The 26557-nt window shown below is 51.9% G+C and overlaps 1 protein-coding gene across 1 annotated transcript in view; it reads right to left on the reverse strand.

Moving 5' to 3' along the window:
- Positions 1-26557, reverse strand: part of LOC128794464 (uncharacterized) — a 77596-nt gene that overhangs the window by 13080 nt on the left and 37959 nt on the right. The window lies entirely within an intron of this gene.

Below are 26557 nucleotides of genomic sequence, written 5' to 3' on the forward strand. Positions count from 1 at the left end.
AGGAGCTCCAGAGACAAGTCCTGAGGAAGATGGGCTTCGCCTTGGGAAGCAGAGCACCATGAGCAGCTGTGTTTGCCCAGGGAAGGCGTGGAGAAAGGAGGAGTGAGGGGAGGGGGGATGGCCAGGATGAGGAGCGGCGCAGGGGAGGGAATTACAAAGTGTTTGCCCTTGTGGTGAAAACGGCTGGAGATGATCTCCCACTGCTCCTGTTTTGACAGCCCAAACGCACTTGCTCGCACAATATCTCAGTCTCGTTAAAGGTAATTACAGTTCTTCCTGTGTAATGAGATGGTTTTTAAAGGCCATTCAAAAGAAATTTTCTATAATGAGGTTAAGGGTTTTATGGTGTTATACATCAAGGGAGCTGGTAATTGGTCGGATCCAGGCAGCATCCTGAAGCAGGGAGATAGGAGGTTCCGTGAATAATAGGCCAGCACGGAGTGCAGAGTCTCCAAAATGTTTTGGTTCTGCAGAGGAGGGAGACTAGAAATTAAAGAAGGAGGAAAGAAAAGAGAGCAAGGAAAAGGCAGAGAGTTAGATGCTTCTGGCTCCTGCAGGACTGCGGTGGCTTCTTCCATCTTGCTCTGGGTGGGTTTTGAGGCGCTCCATGAGTGAAGAAGGTGCAGGGTCTGTGATTCCTGGCTGGGAAGTACCACCCTGCTGGCTGGCACAGGGACAGGCAGTGGGACAGGGCAGGGCCTGCCTGCAGCACAGGGCAGAGCTGTGAGATCTGGCTGATGCAGACTTGCAGCCACCGCCACCCACCCCATCTGGAGGGATGTGACCGTGCAGGGATGTCCCTGCTGCACACAAGAACATGGCTGAGGTGGGCACAATACTGTGTAGGTGAGGTGTAGCTCCTGCCTCTGACTTCCCCCCAACAAACCCCTGGTCCCTTCAGCAACCTGTGCAGGAAAAATCCCCTGCAGAGAGCAGACCTGTCTCCCAGCCCTCAGATCAAAGCCTTTCTCTGCTGGATTGCTCCTCAGTTATTATTGCTGTTGCTGCTGCTTCCGCTCCCTCCTGTCTCCTCTGTTCTTCCAGGGCCTCCCAGCAGCAGGATCATTATTCCAGGGCGTTTAGCAGCAGCTCCCCAGCGTAGCTGCTGAAGGCCTGCAGCATTTCTCCATATTTAGAAGCAGCTGATGGTGGCTCAGACACTGCTGTGGGTGAACAACAGGGAGCTGAGCTGGAAGAGTGGCTATTTTGGTGCCACCCCCAGCCCAAGAGCCCCAGGCAATAGCAACTCCATAGCAAAGCTTCTTCCCTTGGGATCTTCAGGCCACTTGAACTCATTGGAGTGGCATCAGAGAGACAAGGACCTGAACTCTGGGCAGTTTGAGTGCTCCTCTGATTGAAAAATCAGCCTGTAGACGTGCAGAGATTCACCCACCACTCGTGCTGGTGACACTGGAGTGGTCGTACACGTGTGCTGGTGATGGCAGGGCAGGATGCTCTTTGCATCACTGCCACCTTCCCTGGGAGGACTGCTGGTTAGGGGATCCTGACTGAACCCCAGCTTCCCCTAAAACCTAAATGTGCTATTCTTGCATAGCTGAACCTCCAGTGAACTGCAGAAGGTGTTTGAGTAGGGCATTGTTTTTGTTTTCCCAAGGGTTACCTGCCCATAGCCCCACTGCAGACTCCATAACTTGCCCACAGCCAGGCTGAAGCTCTTGACTGTGATCTCGTGTCACAGTGGGGCAGTGGAATTGACCTCCCAAGGCATGGATGGACTCCAGGACATGTGGTGCTGTGGCTGAAGTCCTCTGAAAACCTGTCACAGCTGGAGGTGAGAATCTGTGGGCAAATCCTGCAACATTCTGAGCAGATGCAACTTCACAGCGCTGCACTGTGCCCCCGGACTCAGACTCCTAATTTGGCTCTGTGGCCTTATTCCAGTCTGAACTTCCAAGTGCTTTTTGCCCCCATCTACTCCTGTAAATGGCACAAAAACTGCTGGACCGTTAGGAAACAGTTTTTAATGGCTGGAACTCCTGCTTGGCTGAGGCCACTGACAGAGGTTGGAGCCGGAGAACCTCTGGTGACCTTGTCAGCAGACACGGTGGAGGGTGTGTAAGGAATCCCACATCCCATTTCCAAAGTGAAAGCCCCATGTTTGAGCACCTACAAACTCCGTCTGGGAAGCAAAAGTAGGAAACACCTCCCAAGCCCTTGGTTTCAAACCACACTAAAAGTGCATTTTGCAGATGCCACCAGTCGTGGGTAACGTTCATTACTCGCCTTACTCTGCCTGACAAGTTGCATTTAATATCCTGCCTATTTATGTTTTTTAAAGACCAATTAAATATTAAAGGCATTTATCAAGGTTTAACGCTGCAGTGAGTCCAGCAGCACGGATGCCAGTGATGCCAGTGCTTGTGGTTTCTGTGGGGAGCTGCAAGTCATGGAGCTGTTCTGCTTCATGGCAGGGACATGGGTGGCCCAGGGGGACTCAGGAGGGGACACTCAGCTCCAGGTCTCTGCACAGAGCTGGAAAAGTCCAAGAAGTGCCCATTCTCAGCATCCCCACCCAGGGTCTAAAGCTCCTTGTCATGTACCTAAGCCTTCCTCCGCTCTGCTCTGGAAACCTGAAATCACAGTGGCTGGTTTGGGAATTTGTCAGCTCACTGTGTTTTCAGCAGTAAATACCAGTTTGTTGAAATTCAAAGTCTCTCAAAAAAGGATCAATTGTGACAAATTACCCACTTCACAAAAATCCTGGAAAAAGGCTCAAAAAGTCAAAATGTCCCATTTTTGATGCATTTGAAAAAAGAAAGGATAAATTTTTAGGTTAATAAATCTAAGATAATTTATAGTTTGCAAAAAAGAACTAGAAACGAAAAGCAACTATCAAAATGTTTTGAAAGCATATAAAAGCCCCTTATTCAGTGGAATCAAAAGGAGGGCTTTCAAGATTTTTTTTTTTTTCTTTTACTGATACTGGAATTTTTCATCTCTGGGGCTGTTGGAAACTCACTTCTTTTCTATCTCAGGAATTGCAGGGGTGGCAAGATGCTTCCTGAGCCACTTCTGGCCTCGCTCACATGGCCTCAGTTGGATTGTGGCTGTTACTGCCTTTAGCAGATGCTGGAGGCTCCAGGTGAGCTTGTCTGCAGACATCCAGCCCTCTCCCCCTCGGAGTGCCAGCCCTGGTGCTGCGGGGGAGCGAGGGAGAGCCACCAGATCAGCTGTCACTGTCACCACGTGCTGATGGCAGGGCAGGGTGCCGTGGGGCCCTGGCTGTCCCCGTGCTGCCCTCAGCAGGCAGAGGGACAGGCAGAGAGCCTCCGGAAGCAGAGCAGATGGTGGTGCTGAGTAGGGAGCAGATAAGGGGAATGCTTTCCTTGCCCTCTCTGTCCCCCTCAGCCTGGTTGTCCCCCTGGATGTGGAGCATCAGACTCCATGTTGGAAAGCAAGACCAAACTCCTAGGCAGCATAAAACCTGCAGGCCTAGGCAGAGGGCATCCTGGTCACCACCCCTGCGACTGTCCTGGGTTATTTCCCATCTGATAGAGCTGGGGCAGGTATCTGCTGTTCATTGGGCAGTTTTCTTTAGCTCTTCCACAACAAATCTTCCCTCTAGGAGATACCTTCTGTTACTGGGGCATTAATTGTTAATTATCTTCTGTTAATGGGCCATTGGGTGTCCCCTGCACCTGATAAAATTCCATCATCCCATTGGGAGAGGCTCTGCCCAGGAGGAGGAGCCAAGCATTCCTACCTGGATACAATCTGAGATTTTCGGACACCACAGCAGCCTTTGCCCACTGCGTTCCCAGAGGAGCAGCCTTTGCCCACTGCATTCCCACAGGAGCAGCTTTCTGCCCCACTGCATTCCCAGAGGAGCAGCTTTCTGCCCCACTGCATTCCCAGAGGAGCAGCTTTCTGCCCCACTGCGTTCCCAGAGGAGCAGCTTTCTGCCCCACTGCATTCCCACAGGAGCAGCTTTCTGCCCCACTGCATTCCCAGAGGAGCAGCTTTCTGCCCCACTGCATTCCCAGAGGAGCCCAGGCCCATCCACACCAGCCCTGGAGCTCCAGAGGAAAACTCCAGCCTTGTCCAGGGTCCTGCTCCAGCAGAAGCACAGCTGGCACTGCAGGAGGGCTGAGCCCCCATGGAATGGCACTGCTGCCACCTCCCTGACCCACAGGGTGTTCTCAGGGCCTGTTCTCACTCTGGCAGTGTTGGTTTGTACTATTGCATTTGTATTTTTAATTTTCCTAGTAAAGAACTGTTATTCCTACTCCCATATCTTTGCTGAGAGCCCCTTAATTTCAAAATTATAACGATTCAGAGGGAGGGGGTTTGCATTTTCTATGTTAAGGAAGGCTCCTGTCTTCCTTAGCAGACACCTACCATTTCAAACCAAGACAGTGCCACATTTGCTCCCTCGTGGCTGTCCCACCAAGGGCCCTATACCACCCCTGGTGTCCCTGTGCTTTTGGGGTGGGCTGTGCCAGGGCTGTTTGGGGCTGGGGGAGCGGAGTGCGGGTGGGCTTTGCAACAGGCATCTGTGCAGAGATAAAGGCAGCAGAAAGGGAAAATAAGCTGATAGAAATAAAGGAGGCTGAGATAATGAAGCAGCAGCCCATATTTCCCATGATGGGTAAGAGGCACCCTGTTAGGGGTACAGTGAGAGAGGGAGACCGCCAGTCCCTCCCTCTCCCTGCACACTTCTTCCCCCTCTGCCCCCCTCCTCCCTTGCCCTATTCCCCCTGAATTTTTCTGTCATCCAGAATAACGTCTCTCTTCATAACCAGAGAAAGAATGAAATATTTCACGAGACTACCGTCAATCTTGCAGGGCCCTTCTGTTGACATTTCAAACATATATTTGACATTGCTTTCTCATTCCCTCCTGGTGGAGCAGGGAGCTCTGCAGAAAACCCTCTGCAGGGAGCGGACACTGTGGGCTCTTCCAGCCACCCTCCGGGGAATGAGATGGAGGAAGCAGCCTTTTTTATCTCCCCTCCCTTTCCTTCTCTGTCCCTGTCCTTCCTCAGCTCCCCCAGACCATGGGCAGCCCCTATCCTCTGCTTTGTCCCTTCCTTCTATCAAAAGTTGAGCTGTCCCCTAGCTCCAAAACAGGGCCTAAAAGCCACCAATTCTGCAATGCTGAGGGTTTGATAAAGCTCCATCCTGAGAGAATCCCAGCCCCTCTGCTGTGTGGTACCTGTAACAGCCCTTCCCTTGTGGGCACAAGGCAGAGGTCACAGGAGGAAGAGGATATGGGCTGGGGTTCCATTCTGCTGCCACCCTCAGGTGGACATTGCAATCTCTTAAGGAGGTTGATAAGAAACCTTCTTCCCCAAATCTATATCCTCTGCCACTGGAGGGAAGGAGGCTTGAGAAGCATGAAGCCAGGGTTAAGCAGCAGCAGCTACAGGGTCTGATTGCTCCATGAGACGAGTCAAGGTCGCCTTGCCAGCCCGCTGGGGAAGGCTGGGAAACTGCCAGGAGAAGCCTGGAGCCGTGCCATTCCCCAGACTCCTTGTGCAGGGAGTCTCCCTCACAGCTGGAGCACCAAAGGGTGGGGAACCCTCACCCCCACACAAGAAAGAGGAGAGAGGAAAGTGAAGGGACATCCCTGTTCCAGCAGCAGCACATCCAAGTGCCTGTCAAGCATGTAAACCATCTTCAAGAGCTTCCCAGGTGCCAGAAACCCCAGCTGCTCTCGGGGCTGCTTCCAAAACCTGCAGTGTTCCTCTGACATCCCAGGAGGCACGAGGCTGCAGCAGGGCTGGACAGGCTGGGGGCGCGTTCCCACTCGCAGGGTGCCACGTCCCAGCTGTCACCCTGTCAGTGCTTCTCTGGCAACCACCCCCAACCCTGCAGCTCTTCACTGTCCTCTCCCAGCCTGCCGAGAGAGGGGAGAATGGCAAAGCCATCCATCCCCAGGGCCCTTCTGCAGCACCTCAAAACAAGGAGGTGAGGAAAAGAAGCTGCTTTGCAGCAGAGACACAAGGTGATGTTTCCAGAGCAGAAAGAAGATCACCCTCAAAGTCCCACCTCTGAGCTAAGGCATCCACTGCGCTTTCCATTCCTTCCACTAACACGAGCCTCCTGGTGAAACTGAGGAAACTGGGAGAATCAGAATTGGTTATGAGGAGGGACCCTGACTGCTTTTCTATCCCACATCACAGCCCCAGGGTGCCGGGATGCAGCCTGTGGGGCCTGCAGGCTGGTTACTGCTCTATGGACACAGCAGTAAATCTCTGCAGACCAGAGGGAGAAGGAAGGTTCAAAGTTCTTCAGGAAAACTGGATGGATTTGCAGAACATTCTCCTATTTAATGAGGTTTTACAAATTGTTTCTAAGGTTCCTACAACTCCTCCGGTGTGTCAATTGAACAAATCCCTTTCTTCTTTTTAAGTTCTGTATTTAAAGATACATTTAATCTTCCTGTTAAAATATTTTCCATTTCCTCATAAAATTACAGAACTAAGATTTTCATCTAGCTCTACTGCTCTGACTCAAACTCTTGCTGTAATCTTCTTCAGATCACCAGAGGTTGATGCCTGCAGATCAAACAGAAATATTTATGATCACTGGTGTTTCCTTTAGAAACACCCACGACCCTCACAAGCTCACGGAATGAGATCCAGTGACTCCAAGTCAAAGCCAGGCAATTCCAGGTGGGAAGAAGATGTCAGTGGTTAAGAGCAAAGGAAACGGAGTAGCAGAGCTGTAGGCTGAAGAGCACAATCTCCTGCCCTGCAGGGCCCAACTCGGCATTGCTAAAAGCAAAGCTCTTCCCTTGAGCATGCCACAGGGACCCTCGGGAGGGCAGGAGCACCAGGACCCCCCAGCACGTGTTCTGGGGACCACAGCTCCAACACAGGAGCCATGGGGGGCCCAAAGCCTGGCTGAAGGCCTGCAGTGAGCTTTGGGCGGGAGGGTGAGCTGAGATCTCGCATTGATTTCTGCTGGCATTAAAGCTCCAGGAAGAGAAAAACACCTTACGCTGCAAGGAAGCCTTCTGCAGTGAGGCGGTCATGTGCCAGTTCTCTTCCCTGCTCATTTCTGCTTTGTCAAAGCCACTGGAAAGTATTTCTTATGACTGACAAAGCAGTGGGATTTATGAATAGGCAAATTAAGAATAAAGAGGGAAGAAATAAGTCTGTTGATAAAAAAGCTGAATAATTCAGTTGAGGATCAGTTACTTGAGTCGATTCCCCCAGAATTTGAATGAAATATTTTTTACTTAAAGTAAGTTTGTCTTTTGGTTTCAAACCCTGTGAGCCGGAAAGCAACATATTTGCATTTTGCTTTCCAATACATAAACCGAGACTTCATTTTGTAGGCTTTCTTGTTGAATAATCTGCTCTAATTTAATTGGAACTTGAATCCTATAAAAAGCATTTTCTGCTTAGTTTTCTACTGATCTTAGGTATTGAGATTTTGTGATCTGAAAGAGCAATATGTCTGCATGTGCTGATTACCATCCTCAGAGGAGCTTCATTGTTTTCGTGTTTTGTGCTGAATAATCTGTTGAATCTAAAATGCAGTTTTGACTTAGCTCCTTATTGATATTTTTATTTTAAAATGCTCTGATATGAAGAGCAATTTGTTTGTATTTTCTGCTGGGAAGTGTTTCCTGTTGAGGAATAGGAGAGCTGATTCTGTCAATGTTTACAGGAATAACTAAGTCAACAGAATTGCTCACACAATTAGCTTTACTTGGCCCTAATGGCTAGATATTGAGACATTTAAAATGCAGGTCAGTGTCTATGGGGCAAGTGAAGAGGGCATAGCCACCTCATCTTCTTCAGCTTTTCTCTCCATCTTTGACTACCTAAATACCTAAGATCACTGAACTCGATACCCGGAGGTCCTGTCCAACTCAGGATACTCTGTGATGTTGTATGATACCTTTATGATTCCAGCCCAAAGTTCATCATTCTATGGAAAATGGGAGAGGTTGGAAAAAAATAAGTGACAGTAAAGTTTGGCTTTGTTTCTGGATGCCCAAGAAAAGTCACTTGCTCCTGCATGCCTTGGAACAGATAATCCCAGGGCATGGGGACATTCCGGCATTGAGCTCAACACCAGCACTCAAACACACTCAAACACTGAAACCAAGGAACTGTAAGCACTGAAATCCCTCTGCAGGTCTGGGACAAAGCCCTGCGTGGGAAAACCACTCCTGTCTCATCTGTCAGCCTCACTGAGCCAGGCCCTGCACATTATCTCTGCCATGGCTTGTAGTGCCTAATCACTACCAGGCTACGTACAACCTAGCACATCCCTTAATCACAGCAGCAATCGTGAGAAATTAAAATAAATTTATATATGTAATAATCACTCAGCCCTGGGTGATCAATAATACACGAGCAGCTTGTGAGCGAGCAGGCGGATGAATGAATCCATACCCCAGCCCTGCTCTGCCACAGCCCATCAGAATTCCCAGCAGCAGGCAAGCACCGCTGCCCGAGCTGCTGCTTGGAAACAAAACGGACAGCAGGAGGGCTGGGGGGAATATAGCATTTCATTCCGTGCATCAACAGAAATGGATTAATATAAGACAGGGATCCTCTGAGCAATGGCTGGGTAAAATATCACCGTGAGGACAGGAAAGCTACATTGACCGTGAAATAATTCCAAAGGGCAATATCATAATTTCGGTATCCCTTCTGTCCCCTGGGTGTTATTTCACCACTCCTGTCATCAAAACAATGCTACAGACCAAATTCAGAGCACTGGAGTCTTGCAGACTGATTCTCCCAGCCAGGCTGTCGCACTTGCAGGTGTCTGGGGCTCCCTGCTGCTCCCCTGTGTGAGCTGGGGTACCAGGGTGGAGTCGGCGTGGCCTTGGCGGGCACTGGAGATGGGCAGGTCTGCGTGTGGGTGAAGGGCACCAGCTGGATTAGCCAGATGCTGAGGGCATTGTGGCACGACCTTCAGCAGGGGAAGAAAAGACAGATTTGGCTCTCTTACAGGCAGCCACAAATCCCCCTGACCTCAGTGGCAGCACGGCAGCCGTTCTGCAGGGCACAATTTGATTTCCAGAGTTTAGGAGTTCAATGCCAACTGTTCAGACATGCATAATCCCACACTTAACGGAGGGCGACCACATGCTGGCGTGGCCCAGAGGCCTTGGCGGGAGGAGCCTGGGATGCACCCGGCTCTCATCAGATGCAGATCCATGGCAGGGCTGTGCTGAGCCCTCTGATGTGCCCTCTGAGCCCTCTGACGTGCCCCTTGTCGGTTCTGTGGCAGTGAAATCCCCCTCCAAAGGCATCCTGAGAGCCCTTGAGCTCATGGGGCTACTTGTTTGCCCCAGGCTTGCTTTTCTACCTGCTTTGAGAACCAGATCCTCCTGCTGCATCCCCAGAGCCTGCCATCTCCAGCCACCACCCATCCTGGTGTAACCCAACAACACCCCAAGGTCTCTCCAAGCGTGAAGGACCAGCCCCCAGGCACGAGGAATCACGCTGGCAGCACACATTCATTGTGCATCCCTGGCACACGGGTGCACACCCAGCTCTGCAAGACGCGGTAGCAGAAAGCCCATGCTCCAGACTTCAGGCAATAAGCAGATGGCTCCCCAGCACCATCATTTTACAACATTACAGCTTCTGCTCTGCTCACGCAGTAAACATTTTCTGGCTTATTGCATGAAAAAATGTGGCTACCATGGCTTTGCAAAATTCTACATTTTCTACATTATCTTTTTATCAAATGCTTTCATGATGGAGGGAGGGAAGAGCATTTCTATTTTCCATTTTCATCCTGCAGGACACAGCATTTTCTCTGGATCCCAGTGGGTTTTTGCTTCTTGTTTGCCTCCTTCCTGATTGTCATAGCTCTGTCACTGTTTGTGGGGAAGTGGGAGATGGAAAGCTGTTATGCAGACATCAAGGGCTTGCAATTGCATGCTGGTAAACATGAGAGCAAGAGGGATTTCTGATGGTATTAGAAACCACAAGATACCTGCAGATGTCAGCGTTCCTGGAGGCAGCAGGTCTAGCTGTTAGCAGAGCAATTAGACCCGGTGTTATCCCAGCCCTGCCACTGCCCTGTCACTGCAGGGAGGGGACAGTGCCTTCATCCCCATCCACCTGGTGGCAGCTCCATGGCACATGTGGGTCCTGTATCCCACCCTCCAGCCAAGCCACTGCTCACTTCCACCTAGGCCTTACAAGCTGGGGGAAGGGGGAAGGAAATGATCTGGAGGATATGGCACGGTGCCTTGCTTTACATGTACAGCAATTACCATTCTGGCATTTTCCCTGTGTTCGGAATAAAAATGTCAATAAGGAACAAGTTATTACACCAGAAAAAAGGTGGAAATGGCAAGAGCTCACACAGCCTCGAGGGCTTGGGCATTACTGCAAATGCTGCCCATTCCTTCTGTGTTCCCTGAACTCTGGGATCAGGCCCATCCCTCCCTTCAGCACCATGAGACCGACCCAGCTGGTGCTCCCCAGCCCAAGAAGGCACTTGAACAAACTGGGATGGTCAGGGCCTGGAGCACACAGTGCACAAGGAGATGGGTTGTCAGCCTCCAAGCAGACCTTACTGCCCTCCTCTGCTCTCCGCAATCCTGAGGCTGCCCCAGTAAATAAAAATGTATTTTTCTCTTTTAATGAGACCTTTCTGTCCTTTTCACTTTTGCCTTTTCCTTTCCAAGCCTTTCTTTGGTGCCCTGATGAGCTCTCTGCCTCCACCAGCCCCTCCAGAGGCCTCATCAAGGAATGATGTTTCCAAAGGAAGCAATGCAATTCCATCCTGAACCTCAGGGTCCCTGCATCCAACAAGGCTTTTGGCAAAGGGCACCCCCAGAACTGTGAATACCAGAGGAGACCCAACCATGACACAGGATGAAGGAGGAGGGTGACAAGGGGAGAGGGATGCTCACAGCTAGAGGAGGGTATGTTTGCCCACACAGATCCTGGCAGTCAGGATGAGAGCCAAGGCTGAGGGGCAGGAATCTGCGTGCCCATAGCCCCAGCAGCAACCACAGCCCAGCCCAAGGAGCAAGGGCAAGGCAGGGCACCCATGGCACCCTCCCGACCATGGATGGTGAAATGATTCTGACTGCACCTCTGCTATCCTGCACCTACACTGCCTTCCTCTCCCTGCTTTCAATTATGAAAGCAAAACAACACACACCAATAAAACAAAACCAAAAAAATCTCAAAACAAACAAACAACATTTTTTAAAAAAAGTCCTCCAGGAATTAATTAATGATTCATGTTGGATCCTTGGCAAACCTCGTTCTGCAGAAGTTCAAAGCAGGAACAATAAGTATTTGGCAAAGAAGGGGCAGTGGTGCTTGGCGGCGCGTGGTGCGGACTGCTGGCAGCATCCTTCCCTCATGGAACCGACACCTCGGGGAGCACAGGAAAGGCTCTGCCAGGCTGCTCCGAGCCAAGTGTCACATCCAGCCCCAGGGATCAGCCACAACCCAGCTGTGAATAACTGGGGACAGGGGCTTGGGAGGAACCTGCCACTGCTGCCTGCGGTGGCTGTGCCTGCCCTGCCTGCCTTGAGTGAGGTGCATCCTCCGTCCCGTGTGCTCACACGCACATGTGCCCTCCTGAAAACCTGGGCCTGAGCCACTCCAACTTGGCATCCTGGAGATTTAGGATAATGAGAGATCTTTAATGCAATTAATAGATGTCATGGGACATGGTCTTGTGAGTCTAGAGCAAATGAGGCTTGGATAATTGGTGCTGAAACACATATATCAGGGAGATGATTTTCCCCCCCCGCCAGAGCTGGAGGCTGGAGCACGCTGTCGACTGATCCCGTACAAATGTGTTTGGCTATTCGCTGGCGGCAGCTTCCAAAGTTCTAGTGTGGAGCCTCTGCCAGGCAGGCCTGCAATCCTAGCAGCAAACAAGCTGTCATTTGGTTGTTAAAAGGACTGCCTGGAAAGTGGCTTTATCCCCACATGCATGCACAAACACCCACGCACGTGCTCACGTGCATGGAAGCAGCCAACAGGCACCGGTGGCGGCAGCAGCTCTTCTGGTCTTTGAGCTCTGCCTTCCCTCAGGGGGGGTCACTGGGGGTGCAGAGGAGGCTTTAGTCTGTGGCACCCCCCACCCTCTTATGGTGTCAGCGAGAGCAGAGTGGTCTGTCTGTCTCACAGCAGGGAGAGGGATGCACCCCATGGCATCCCACCACAGGGATGTGCCACCTCCCAGCACCGTCCCCAGCAGTGGACCCGCAACAGCACAGGACATGGTGCTCCCCAGACACCTCCATCCCTTGGTGGTCTGCTCAAAGCCATAAATAAACTCTACATTGCCTCAGCAGCACCTCCAAATACCAGACAAGGTCACATGGTGCTTCCCCAGATCCCCAACCCTGCTCCGGGGTATTGCCAAGGCATGTGTAAACAAACAGCCATGAATTTTCAGAAACTGCCTAATAGGAACCAATATCTGCTTTGTGCAAGGTTCCTAAATGAAAAGCTTTGTCTTGCACTGAACTCAGTGAATCAAAATCACTTGCAGGACAGGACTCGGAAAAACCCAAGCCCTGGCATTTCACTGGGAAATATTCAGGAATTTTGCCACAGTAAGGGGAAAAAGTATTTAATTTCTCAAGCACGAACCATAATAAAATGTTAAATACAACCTGGATATTAAATTAAAACATAAAAGTCAAAACACATCAAATCAAAGAGACACATTTGAATTTTCTGGACACTGTCAACAGACAGAAGCTAGAATTACTTGCTTCAATATTCTCCCACCTGAATGTTGGCTCCATGGCTACATGCCGATTCTGATAATGTAGTTTGATAGAAAATACATTTTCCAATGGAAAATTTTACCCCTGGCACCCTCTGCCTCCATTTCCAGAGTGTCTCATGGATGATGCAGGGGAAAGAGGTGCTGTCACTCCAGGGCAGGTCCCCAGCAGAGAGGGGACCAGCCTTTAGATGCTGCCCCACGCTTGGCTTGCACAGGACCAGGGGAAATGGACCCAGCCTGCGCCCCTTAACGAATGGGAAAGCATTCCCATGGGTTATTAAGCATTTGTGTATGGGTTTGGAAACTGTAGCCGTGTCACCACAATGTAATTATGGGTAAACACAAGGCGGATCATCAGAGAGCAACCAAGCACTAGGCTGGAAGAAGCCCCAGCCTCTCCCAGAACTCACTGGGAACGAAGGAGATGGCACTGGGCAGTCTGAGCCATCAGCTCTGTACCAGAGCAGCTCTGCCAACCAGCCCTGGGCACTCCTGGCCTGCCAAAACCACACTGGCTGTGCCAAGGCAAGGACTGTGAGAGCTCCCTAGGGACATATCACTTCTGACAGCAAAAGAGGGAATAAACCCTGGCTGAGCCCACTCCTGGTTGTCACTGGGCACCTGCAGTGCAGCCCCAGCTCCTGCAGATGTATTTGTGGGGCTCCAGCCCCCAGGAGCAAATCCACAGCATCGGAGACAAAAAGCAAATGTGAGGAATGGCCTTGGTTTACTGCTATGCAGCCCTGTGCTTCTGTGGCAGAGGGAGGGTACCAGGAGAGGTACACAGAGCATTTAATGAAGGTCCAGCACTTCATTAGGCAGCCATGGAGCCCTGTGAAGCCTATTCTTGCTCTGGATCAGCAGTGCCAAGGGCACCCAGCTGGTGCCAGGGTGTGGAGAGACCAGAGGGCCTCGAGCACCCAGGGCCCAGGACATGGAGATGCCAAGCTGTCCTGCCAGGCAGGGCTCCCCACAGGACACTGGTGTGTCCAGCCCCACGCGCTGCTGGCCATGGGGACCCTCCTGCCTGTTCTGCCTGCACCCCTGCCCACTGTACAGCAGCACAGCACCAGAGCCCCCTGAGGAGAGCAGAGCCCAGGGATGGCTGCTTTCTGCAAGGCCAGGGCTTCCCCAGGGCCCTGGCACCCCACGCTGGCACAGACCACAGGCACAGGCTGGCTCCAGATGCAGAGCAGACAAGGCTAATGCATGCAACACCTGGGAGTCAGAAGTTAAAGAGCAGCTGAGAGGCAGCTCTGTGGCCATCTGCCAGGTGATACAAGCAGTGCTTTCATAATTCAACAGGCAGTAAAGTGTTGGAGCAAGGTAAGGCCAGCAGCCTGTCTCAGGGAAGGTATCTTGAGAGCAGGGCTAGCACCTGAATCCTCAAGCCTGCAGGTGTGGACATGCAGAGGGGAAACACAGATGTCCTGCAAGGATACTGAAAACCTCACTGCAGGATCAGGTTCTCTTAGGTGGAAAGGCAAGATGTGGCTGGGGTGTGTATTCTGTTGCCATCTGATAGAGCTGGGGCAGGTATCTGCTGTTCATTTATCTCTTCCACAACCAATCCTCCCTCTAGGAGATACCTTCTGTTAATGGGCCATTAATTATTAATTATCTTCTGTTCATGGCCATTGGGTGTCCCCTGCACCTGATAAAATTCCATCATCCCATGGGGAGATGCTCTGCCCAGGGGAGGAGCCAAGCATTCCTACCTGGATACAATCTGAGATTTTCGGACACCACAGCAGCCTTTGCCCACTGCGTTCCCAGAGGAGCAGCTTTCTGCCCCACTGCATTCCCAGAGGAGCAGCTTTCTACCCCACTGCGTTCCCACAGGAGCAGCTTTCTGCCCCACTGCACTCCCAGAGGAGCAGCTTTCTGCCCCACTGCATTCCCAGAGGAGCAGCTTTCTGCCCCACTGCATTCCCAGAGGAGCAGCTTTCTGCCCCACTGCGTTCCCACAGGAGCAGCTTTCTGCCCCACTGCATTCCCAGAGGAGCAGCTTTCTGCCCCACTGCATTCCCAGAGGAGCAGCTTTCTGCCCCACTGCATTCCCACAGGAGCAGCTTTCTGCCCCACTGCGTTCCCAGAGGAGCAGCTTTCTGCCCCACTGCATTCCCAGAGGAGCAGCTTTCTACCCCACTGCACTCCCAGAGGAGCAGCTTTCTGCCCCACTGCATTCCCAGAGGAGCAGCTTTCTGCCCCACTGCATTCCCAGAGGAGCAGCTTTCTGCCCCACTGCACTCCCAGAGGAGCCCAGGCCCATCCACAGCAGCCCTGGAGCTTCAGAGGAAAACTCCAGCCTTGTCCAGGATCCTGCTCCAGCAGAAGCACAGCTGGCACTGCAGGAGGGCTGAGCCCCCATGGAATGGCACTGTTGCCACCACCCTGACCCACAGCCTGCCAGGGCCTGCTCTCACTCTGGCAGTGTTGTTTTGTATTACTGCATTTTTATTTTTCCTAATAAAAGAACTGTTGCTCCTATTCCCATATCTTTGCCTGAGAGCCCCTTAATTTCAAAATTATAATAATTTGGATGAAGGGGGTTTACATTTTCCATTTCAAGAGAGGCTCCTGCTTTCCTCAGCAGACACCTGTCTTTTCAAACCTAGACACAGGTAAAAGCAGGTGCTTCTTTCAAGGATTAGATGTTATTGAGATGAATGAGAACAGGAAATAGAGTCAGACTAATGAAGCCAGCAGTCTGGAAAGTCCTCAGCCCTTGGGGGCTAGGCTGAATAGCTGGAAAGAAGATTTACCTGAGATCTGCCACTTTCTGTTAGACTCGTAGAGCAGAGCAAGTTCTCCTGCGCTGGGGATCCATCAGCTCCAGCTGCCAGTGAAAGGGACCCGGGATGCCTTCCTGAGGTGTTCCTCCAGTTCTGCCACAAGTTGTCGACAGAGCAAGAGTTCCCTGTGCAAGCAGCAAGTGGCTTTCTCAGGACATCATTCCTGCAGAGCACAGCTAGAGGTCCTGGAATTTGTGGCATCACAAAGCCACAAAGATGGCACTGGGCTGTCCCATCCTGAGGAGCTTTGGAACAGCCTGGATCTCACTGGGTGACTTGCCAGACCCACCCAGAATGCTCCCCACTCTCTACAGGCTGCCTTCCTAATCTCTAGCTCTGCTGACCCAATGAGGCATTGGGACCAGTGGTGACAGAATGGAAAGAAAGCGGCAGCTGGAAACCACGACTTAAGATATACCCAGGAACCACCACTTAAGATGCAGCCCAGCATGAGAATCCCAAAGGCCTGACACTGCCCAGCAAAAGGATGTTCCTAGCTGGCACAGGCAGCTCTCCTGCCCAGGGAGATGGGAAGCACCAGGAGAGCCTCGGAGGCACAAGGAGGGTTAACTCACAGCCACGGGAGCAGAAAATGAGGTTCCAGTTATTAGTTGATTTATTGGTCTGTCCTCAGTTGGCACTCAGGACTCAGAAGAAAATGTTCCACTCCAAAGCATTAAGCATCTTCAAAGAGCAGAAGCATTAAAAATTGAAATCATAAAATAGACATGTAAATATAGCAGAGGTAAACGGGGCAGCGAGGAGCGGAGGGGAGCGGAGCCAGCCCCAGCCGAGCCTGCAGGGCAAGGAAAGGGCTGTGCCAGGGGGCTGGAGCCATGCTGGGGTGGCTGCAGCCCCCCAAGCTGGGGGGATAACCTGCAGGGAAGCTCTGGATAGCTTCTCTGGATGACTGCACTGCTCACCAAGATCTGCAGGTTGCAAACACCAAAGGGCAAAGCTGCCTTGCTGGATGTGTGCAGGAACCTCAGTGCACAGCCCCTCACCACCCTCCCCTGGCCTACGCCATACTCCATAGCTCTAGGGGTTTTTATTCCCCATCTCCCACACCAATCCTTCCCAAAATACTTCAAACATGGCAAGAGAGGGGGAGTGGGGTTGCCTGCCAACAGTTCACCAGGTCGAGCAAACCCAGTGAAGTCAATCAGCTCTACATCAGGAGTCACAGCTCGATGGCAAACTAATTCTTTAGGCAAGAGCTGTTGGTCACATGCAGCATTTCACAGAGTCAGGGACAAGCACTCCCTTCCCTTCTCTCCTAGAGGAGCAGGGCAGAACAGACCCAAACTCCTCTGACCAGCTACCTGCAGGGCTGAAGGATGGTGTCACCCTTCCCCAAGCACCTACCAAAGCACAGGGCTCAGCAGCACTCCCCAAACCTGAGGATGGGCTGCTGGAAGTGCTGGTCCCTTCCTGGGCATAGAGAAAGGGAAGGGACTCCCGTGTAAGAGTCTCTTACTGGGCCTGGGAAGTGGGAGCTAAGAACTGCTTCACGTGTTGCTCCAGCATCTGGCCCAGCCTAAGGCACCCGCTGCCAGCAGGGGTGGCAAGCCATGGAAAAGATGTAGAAAAAGGAAAAAGGAGGGTGGGGAGGACACAAAACCTCCTTGCCACAGTGGGAACATGCATCTGACTGGGGACTGGCATTTGTGGACAAGTGTGTGGCAAACCCACCCTCCTTACGAACGCCAAGCGGTGCCTCCTTATGAACACCGGGCTGCCTGTTGATGATATTTTCAGAGCCATCTGCAGAGATACCAAGCCCTCCCAATTTGCCACTGCTTTTCAGGAGGGTGCTGGATGCTCAACTCCTCTCCAAACCCACTTTGCTCAAGGGCCTTGAACCTCCATGAGCAGGAAGTCTCTTCAAGGAGCAGCAAACCAGCCAAACAGGAGGCACCAGTGGTCAGATGAGCTCCTAAGCTTTCAAACCTCTGGAAGTACAACCATCATCTTGGGAAAGGTCTCCGGTGAGGAGCTGGGAAATCACCACATCCTCCAGAGTGCTGGAGTCCCCAGAGGGCCCCACCCCACGTGTGGTCAGCAAGAGGCACCGCCACCACCGCCCCTCACCACGCTCTGGCACAAGCCCAGCTCTCTTGGCACCCATACCTGCTTTTCCTCTACACACAATTTTTTCTTAATTGGGAGCTTGTTAATTATCGCAATACTTTGCAGAGGAAATAAACAGCAATTAGAGAAATAAGTGGTATTTTTATTCCCTAGCACTCTGGCAGAGCTCTCTGACGCCTCCCATCCCTCGCTCCCACACGGGCACATGTTGCTGCCTGCTCCGGCGTCGCTGCCCGAGTGCTCTGCTCCGTCTGTTCCCCACGAGCAGGGCACTGTGCTGGTGGGCTGCCTTGCTCTCCCCCGGGGAGGAAGCGTTACTGTGTGAAAGCAGCAGGCTGTCCCACTCTAATCTGTTTTAAAAGTCATAAATTGCTGAGAAAAGCCAGTTTTCCTGCACAACAGAAGGTTAGCGTGTTTAAAGAGAGCACTGGAACTGTTTTTATTAATCAGAACTGCCATAAAGAAAGCATTTTAATTAACATAATTATCCTGTTTGAGAGAAGCAGCCCATACCTCACAGATACTTTTCAAACTGAAGATGCAGGCTGTCACAGTCAGTCATAATTAAGCAAAATGAGCTGGTTTTCCTTGCTGTATGTCTGCCTCTTTCCAGCCACATGCTTCCCCTTTCCTCTTACGCTCAGTACAAGGCAAGCAGAGACAGCATCATGGGGGTGGCAGGGCAGGTCTCCATCCCTGCATCTCAGTCTCCAGCACGGAGCAGCTGGGGTTAATCTCCACCCGAGCCAGCAGTGCCGACTCCGGGCACTGACCAAGCTGCAAACCATCAACCTGGAAGATGGAGGTGGCTGTAAAAACCCACAAGATCTGTACGACTCTGTTTGCAGCACAGTCTCACAGTCAACAGATAAAAGATTTATTCTCATTGAAAAAGACAAAAAGAAAACCATAAAAAGCCTGGCACTGGGCTGCCCGCCAGCACTGAGAGAGAGGAGCGGGTAAAGGGAATAAAAGCTGGCACGGGCAGGCAGCTGTGTGGGTCTGGGTTTCTCTGAGAATCCTAAACACAAAGCTGGCCCCTGGAGGGCAGCGATTTGACCAGGAACTGCAGCCTTGAGCAGCAGCCCTCGTCCTTCTCCTCCTGCCTGTCTCTGCCTGCAGCATGAGGCTCCACTACAAGCCTTAGGCAGCATCTTCCATTCCTCCCTACACAGTAAGAGGCTCAGTAGCTCCCTTGGCACAACCCTGCCCGCCCTTTGCTCCCAGTGTCCCCTTTCCAGAGGGCAAGACAGGGCACACCTCCAAACTTGATGTTGGCCGTTTCAGCCGAGACATCCTGCACACCTCCAGTGTCCTGCAGGAGGACACAGACCTTTGGCCAACCAGCCAAAATCCCTTAATGGCAGCACCATTCAGTATTTTAACAGGTACTTCCAAGAATGCTCTGCTATTTGGCAGAATGTGCATTCTATTAGACTGCTAACAATTCATGGTTTTAATTAAAACCTCCTTTATTTATAAAAGATGGTTCTGAGTTGATAGGTTTGCCCTGAAAGAGCACAGCACTGCTGGAGATGCTCGTGTCACGTCCTTCATTCACACCCGATGTCATCTCAAAGGGACCAAAGTCACCATGCTGAGTTCTCAGCCCCGTGTCCCCAAGGACTGCAGGGACAAGGACACCCATCCTGCCCACACAGCACCCAGTGCTGGGTGTCACCACCCTAAGGCAGCCCACGTTCCCTTACTGCCAGTCAAGAGCTATCTGCAGGTAGAACAAGGCAAAAAATCTGAAAATAGGTAATTTTAGATCTTTTTTCATTTTTTTTGTTGGCTTCCTTAAGAAAACAAGTCTTGTGCCATCACGTGCTCTACGTGTTGTCTGTCTACCCTAATTACTCTCTGACTCAGCAGTCAAATTCAACAGCTTGTGAGTGACAGCTGAAAATCTCAAAGTTATTAAATTCCTGGAGGTTTCATGGAAATAGCCAGGCAGACAGAGTGGAGAGGTCTTCCTTGGCTCAGCTGAGCCAGGCTGCAGCAGGAGCCTGGGCTGGCAAGGCACCAGAGGATCCACATCGGAGAAAGGAAAAGCACAAAAGCCCTGATGATGCAAGGAAAAGGCTGAATCAGAGGATGTAGCATGCTAGATATTGAAATCAGTCAATCTTCAAGTATTAGCCCCTGGAAAAGCAGCCTTCTGTAGTGCTGAGTGGTGTGTTAACAACCTGTTTTCAAACAGGAAACACAATTTCCATGGGAGAATCAGGTTTTCTGTATGGAAGAATTAAAATATTCAGGGAAAAAAAAATCATTGAGCACACTTTTCTTCTTTGGTTCAACACAGACTGACACATTTCAGGTGACTAAAAAGACATCTGGGACCCACCACAGAAAGTCTAGAAGCATCTCCTGCATCAAATTTTGCTGGGCAGGGGTCAGAACTCGTGTCAGCCTGCTCTGGGTGCCTCCAGGAGAGCTGGCCAGGGACACGGAGCAAAAGGAGAGCACAGAGTAGAGGCAGCAGGGCAAAGCCTCGGGCTGGCTGCTGTGAAGGGCTTTGTGTGGCACATGGGAGGGTTTTATTTCTACGCCGACTATGAAGCACCCACTTAGAGACGTCTCAAGACCTACTTGTAAGACCAAATAAAAATATCTCTCCTGGTTCCCGATTGTGAGATCTGAGAAGGAGGCTTCCAAAACTGGGTTCTCTCCCTGCCTGCGCAGAGGACGGGGTTGTGACACCCCAGAGAAGCTGTTTGTAGGTCTCCGTTTGCAGGCTAGCAGGCAGGCAGCCTCACCCTCCCTCAAGCAGGGCACCTGCCTTCCCCAGCTGGCGGTCCCCGGCAGAAATAGGACTCCTTGCTGGCAGCGTTTGGTGGGTGGCACTGCACTGCATTGCAGCGGCTCTCCCAGCCTCGTCCCCTCCCTCTGTGGCCCTGTGGCTGTCCGGACAGACCCCAGAGGGTCGGGGCGCCTTCCCCCCTGCACCGCCCGCCCGCTCCCCTCGTCGCAAACCAAAGCTGCGGCGAGATGAGGCGACGCTTCTAAACTCCTTAGCAGGGAAATGTTAATGAGCGCTGGGCGGAGGGTGAGAAAAGCCCTTAATCGCATTAGCTCCGCTGCCAGAGCTGGTGAACGTCCCACAGCCGGGGCACGGGAGCGGCCGGGAGAGCCGGAGCTCGAACGGCCGCCCCAGCGCTCGGGCAAGGAGGGAAAACAGTCCTCCAAGCCACACTGATCCCTGCTTAACCTTAGAAAAACACTTTCTGCGAGCTGATGGTGCCCTCGCCATGCGGCTCCGGGATCCCATCCCGCCCGTGCTGCCGGGAGTCCGGGCTTCTGCTGCACAAAGAAGTAACGCGCCAGGTTTTATAGTGGGAACTCGGTTTTGAGCTTGTGTAACTCTCCGATGTTTTTCCTTTTTTTTTTTTTTTTTTTTTTATTACGCGGCCAGGAAAGTGCCATATAAAGTGTAAGTATAAAAATAACGATTTTCCTCCGCTGAGCAGCCACGTGAGCGGCTCCGCTTGCGCCGCCCTGCTCTCGAACGCTGTGTGCACACACATGTGTGCTGCTCCGTGACACACCGGGACATTTGTTACGGTGACAGCCTGCCGCTCCCCCTTGGGGCGAAATGTGGTTTAATTTTTAGTATAACCTTAAAAAAAGGAGACTAGCAAAGCAGCTCTCCCATAAATTTTGTAAGTGACATTTATTTCTCGGTGCATTATCGCTAGTGATGGACAAATCTGGAATTTAGGGGAGCAGCCATCTTCTCCTGCCAGCTCCAGTGTGATGATGTGGTTATCCTTAGGCTCAGCTCAGGCATTGCCTGAAAAATCTCCAGATGCTGAGCCCTCTTCTCCCTTCAAGACCTCAGAACAAAATGTAGCCCCTCTGTGCCTTAGGGGGGCTCTGGGTACTTCCTTGGGTGTCTGGAGACCCCATCTTTAAGGAAGCTCCCGTGGGCTGGATACCAGCAGTAACACAGCAGAGTTTCCCATCCAGTCTCACCAGCTCAGCCCATGAAAGCATCTCTGGCGTGCTCAGATCCCTGCCCATCCTGCCTGAGGTATGATGAGTTCGGTTTAAGAGCTCAACAGACTTTCCTGGTCACCGAGGCGAGCTCCCTGCTAACTCAGCCTGCCAAGTCTCACTTTGAATACACATAAAAGATCTCAACAGCTGGGTGTTTAATGACAGGGACTAGAAATCAAGCTCTGCAGAGTCACACCAGGTTATTTCAGCTCCCTGGAGCTGGCTTTGGGGCGTGCCAGGGAGGCTGCTGCTTCCAGCTCTGTCCAAAAGTGCAGTGGTTCAAGGAAACACAAACCATTCCAAACCCCCACACAAACCATGCCCAACTCCTCTCAAACCATGCTCAACACCCAAAGGCTGAGCTCAGAGGAGCACAGGTGGGGGACTCACAGCACAGCCCTCTCCAAAATGTGGGTGCAGAGGTTTTGCACCACTGGGTGCCAGGGTGAAATACCATTATTTGTGCCCTGACAGAGGAAAGTGCAAGATGCCACTAAATCCATTACATCCATATGGATTGTACAAGAGACAGAGGGACAGGAGATGTCCAATTTACTACTCTGGGGATGGACTAGACCCAAAGAAACTCTTCCAGTTCCTTCACACTGACAAACGATCAAAGGAGCAGTTGTTAATGGATAGCAAAGTTGATGTAATCTGTGGCACAGTTATTTGCACCTAGGAAAAAGCAGGCTGGTGTCAGCCCTGCCATGACAAGTCCTTGAGTGGTGCCCTGCTTGCTGGTACACAGGGATCTGCAGTCAGTTACTTCGAATTTCTAGGGAACAGATCCTTTCAGAAACTGTACTCTGAATCCTAAAGACTTGGCACCTCCAACTGCAAAGTGCTTCAAAATAGCCACAACAGGCTTTCCCCAGGCTCCAACAGAGTCTGGAAAAGCCTTTTCTTTGGGCAGACAAGTGCTTCCCTCTGCCGAGGTGGCGCAGCATCCTTGGAGGATCCCATGTGCTCCTGGGGACGCCTCTCTCTGCCATTCCTGGAGCGGTGTTTGGGCTCCCTCCCAGCCCAGGGGATGGGAAATGCTGAGCAGAGCCAGCAGTGACTGCCCAGGCCTGACTCTGGCAGGAGGTCCTGCCCTGTCCCAGCCAGCTCTGTGAGACCTGGGACTGACCCTCAGCGCTCCTCCTCACACAGCCCAAGCAAAGGCATCTCTTGGAGTCTCCCAGCATCGGTGTCCTCTGCTCCAGGCTCCCCAGGAGCTCTGCCTGCCACCCTCTCAACACGCTCTCTGGAGACTCGAGCTGTAATCTCCTAGGCCGTGTGACCAATTCTTGCTCCGGTGTCACCACACATCTCCAGTTCCCCATGTCACATCTCAGCTGCTTCCCAGCTCCTCCCTGGCCTCTCCACTCAACAGCGGGCACAAGCCAGTCATGTTTTGGCAAAGGGATGCCTACAAAACCTCAGCTGCAGCCCTGACTTAAAAAAAAAGGGCATAGGAAAAAGATAAGGCAGCCTCAACAAGGCTGAGCAGTGCTGACCACCGGGACCCATCACCATGCCACCAGGGTTAGGGGTGGCACCCATGGGAGCCCTTGCCTTGGCAGCAGCTCACTCTGAACATGTAACTGAGCCAAGAGAACTGTAACTCAGTGCTGACTGAAGGCTGCATCATCCCCCAAAGGCCCTGGGGGAGTTGAAATAAGGATGAACATCAGGTCAGACATGTCTCCTGCTCCCAGGCATGCACACATCTGCCTCTCCAAAGAGCTTGGAAACAGAGGCACAAGCACAGCCCAGCCCTAAAATCCACTCTGAAGCATGCAGGTGAGGAGGGAGGAGAGCTCCTGTGTCAGCACAGCAGGCTGCAGGGTCTGAGGACGAGGCTCAGAGATGCTCAGACTGAGCTTTCCACTGTCTCTTGCTCAGTTGCCCATGACTGCTGGTGCCCAGTGGCCAGAGACCCCACGGGTCCTCACAGGCACAGGAGACCAAAACACCCCTTCTCCCTCCTCAAAACACCAGTTTATGGCTGATCTAAGGGAGTCCATGCCCTTGTAAGTTAAGATTTAAAGTTTTAACAAAAGCCATTCACCGTTTTGTCTGGGCAAGCTGCTGGGAGCACCAGCAGCTCAATTTTATTGATAAAAGCCTCTTTTCTCTAAAAACATGGGACCAGTTCTCCCCATGACAGCAAGACGTGAGCAACACAGAGCTTCAGACTGCACAGGACAACAGTTTTCCAGCATTTCTGCCAGGCTGTGAGGAAAAAACCCAGACCCAACAACATCTGCAAAGAGAGTTGGTGTGAAGCCCTGAGAGACCAGTGGGCAGAGCAGGTTTCCAGCCTCTCCCAGCAGCTGGGAGTGCAGCAAAGGATGCCACCAGTCACTTTACAGGGCATCTGTGTGTTGCTTTGCTTTGCTGTCCATTATTATACACCCCCAAGGAAGCACCTGCTGTGCTGTCAGCAGCCCCCTGCTAGCTCCAGGAGAGCAGCCCCAGTGGATCTCTCCCAGGGTGCTCCCATCGACTATGGGGGACAAAGTAATGAGGAAGCAGACAAGGAATGCATGACTTTCCCATCGTGCAGGGACTGCTGGGATTTGCTGGAAGGCATCCAATTAGTTAACGAGCACTCCAGAGCTGAGTCTGGTCTGGAATTAGTAATTAATTACCACAAGACAAGCAAGAGTGAATATATTGGAGAAACCCACGTCTGTCCTAGGGATGGACTTAGGAGAAGAGATTTTGCCCAGCAAACCCACACTGAAGTGGAGAGGAGCAGCTGGCAAGCAGGATGATGTGGATCCCAGAAAGATGCACAACACCAGGAGTGAACATCACAACTGGCCCCCATCCTTGACATCCTGTACCAGGAACTGGCCCAGCTGGAAGCCCTTGGCTCTGGAGCTGGTTCTCCATGCTGATCCCAGCCCATCTCAGGCACCACGGGCACAGCCAGTGAACACTTTGCTTCTGATGAGCAAAACTGGAGCAATGAAGTGAACAAGACACATCAGCCTGTCTGGCTGCCTCCTGCTTCCACCATCCACAAAGACCATAGCTTTGGAAGTCCTGGAATAATTCCCTCATATTCATTTCCTTCATTAGTCTTCTGCTCCGGGTTCCCGAGCATGCTCCGGTGCAGGAGGACACATCAGCTTCCAGGTCCGAGGTGGCTTGGAGGATCTGGGCTGTTGCCAGCAGCATTAGCCCTCCTGGGCACTGGCAATCTCCCACCAGGTTCTCCTGGTTGAAAATCAGTGGCTGAGCTCTGGGGAGGAGGAGAATGTGTCCTCCTGAGCATTCACTCCCAGGCCCCACAGCTCCTCGTCACCATCTGCCTCTCCGGAGCATGTCCCCATGCGGCAGGAGCTGCGGAGCAGCACTGCATCCAGCCCCTGTGATAAATTAGCCAGGGATTCAGGCATTTCAGCGCAGCTGCCTCATCCTCTGCCAGCATGACAATGTGATTAATTTTGGGTGCAGATGAAGCTCATTTATCAGAGGCACGTGATGGCTGCGCAGGCTGCAGGGGCGTGCGGGGAGCCCCGGGGTGCGGGGCCGAGTGGGAACCGAGGCAAAAGGCAAGAGGCAGGGAGGGAGAGTGAAGAGCCAAGCCCAGGGCTTCTCTCAGGAAGGCACATGATCTCACACTGGCTCATGATTAAGCATGCTGGGGAAGAAGAGCCCGTGTGGGAAGAGAGCTTTTATCTCTGCTAACACACATGGCCACGTCTGGGGAGAGATGTGCAACGGGAGGGGTGTAAGAGGATTGGGGAGAAGAAGCCATGAGCTGATTACGTTGTGTCAGGAGAGGCAGGTCTACCACCATGGCCACTTCTCCCCCACTGCCCCCTCCTCCAAGCCATTTTCCACTTTCTCCCCTTTTTGGAGGACCAGTGGGTCCTGTCTTGCCTGTCCTCACTCTGCAGCTACAGACACTTGCTTTTTGCTGCTGGAGGGAGTGTGGCCAGAGCTGTTCCTGCAGGAATTGTCTGGGAAGACAGAGCTGTATGTTCACTTCCCAACACAACACAGCCCTGACACAGAAAAATCCCTTGATTGGTTCATCAGCCTATTGGCTGGAGTTTCTCCACGTGCTTGGAGTGTGGCAGTGCTGCTTCCTCAACACAGCACTGCTCTCCCAAGGGCCTGAGCTGCTCCCAGCTGAGGCTGCCAAGGTCACGAGCAAAGCATCACGGATGAGGAGTCTCTGCACAGTTTAGGAGTGAGGAATGGCTTCTGGGGTAAGCTCACACCATGCCCGATGCCCTCTGGTGAGATGGATGCACAAGGAGAAGACATCAGGGCAGGTCCCTAGGCACCAGGATCCACAACCTTCGCTTGCCCCCTGCCATGGTTACATATGCCCCAGACAGCGGTGTCCCTGTCGTAGAACAGCTCTGTCTCAGAGCAAGGTCATGCCAGCAGCACCCCAAAACCCTGAGATCACCATAACAATCCTCCCTTCACTAATTTGAGGTCTCAAATAGTGAACCATTTGCAGCTAAAGAAAAGAAAACCCTTCAAGTTCAATGAGACTATGCAACCTGGGACATCAGTGACAAACCCTTGAGCACATGGCTGATGTCAATGCCTTCCATGGGACTTAATTTTCAAACCAACAGATAGCATCAAACAAAGAGGCTGTTTCTTTGGATAAATGCATACTTTTTTTAAAAAACGCGTCAAGAGGACAAAGGTTAAGATGACACAATAAGCGGTAGCGATGCTGATTGCGAGACACCCCTGCTAATTTACCTCAGCACAGAACCAGGACCCTTTCTGCTGGGTTAAAGGTAACGTTAGAAAACCCATGGGGACTTCAGAAGCATGAAAACATCAAACACTGAATGGCACAGGGACTTGAGCCTGAGAAAGCCCAGAAATGTTATCCTTCTACCCACTAGTCCCTCAGGAGAGTCAGCTGGGTGGCTGGTGGCAGAGAGGGTGGCCTGAGAGGAGCACATCCCTGGAAAGGTTACAGGT

Source organism: Vidua chalybeata, chromosome 13 (assembly GCF_026979565.1).
Source record: "Vidua chalybeata isolate OUT-0048 chromosome 13, bVidCha1 merged haplotype, whole genome shotgun sequence".
Lineage (NCBI taxonomy): Eukaryota > Metazoa > Chordata > Aves > Passeriformes > Viduidae > Vidua > Vidua chalybeata.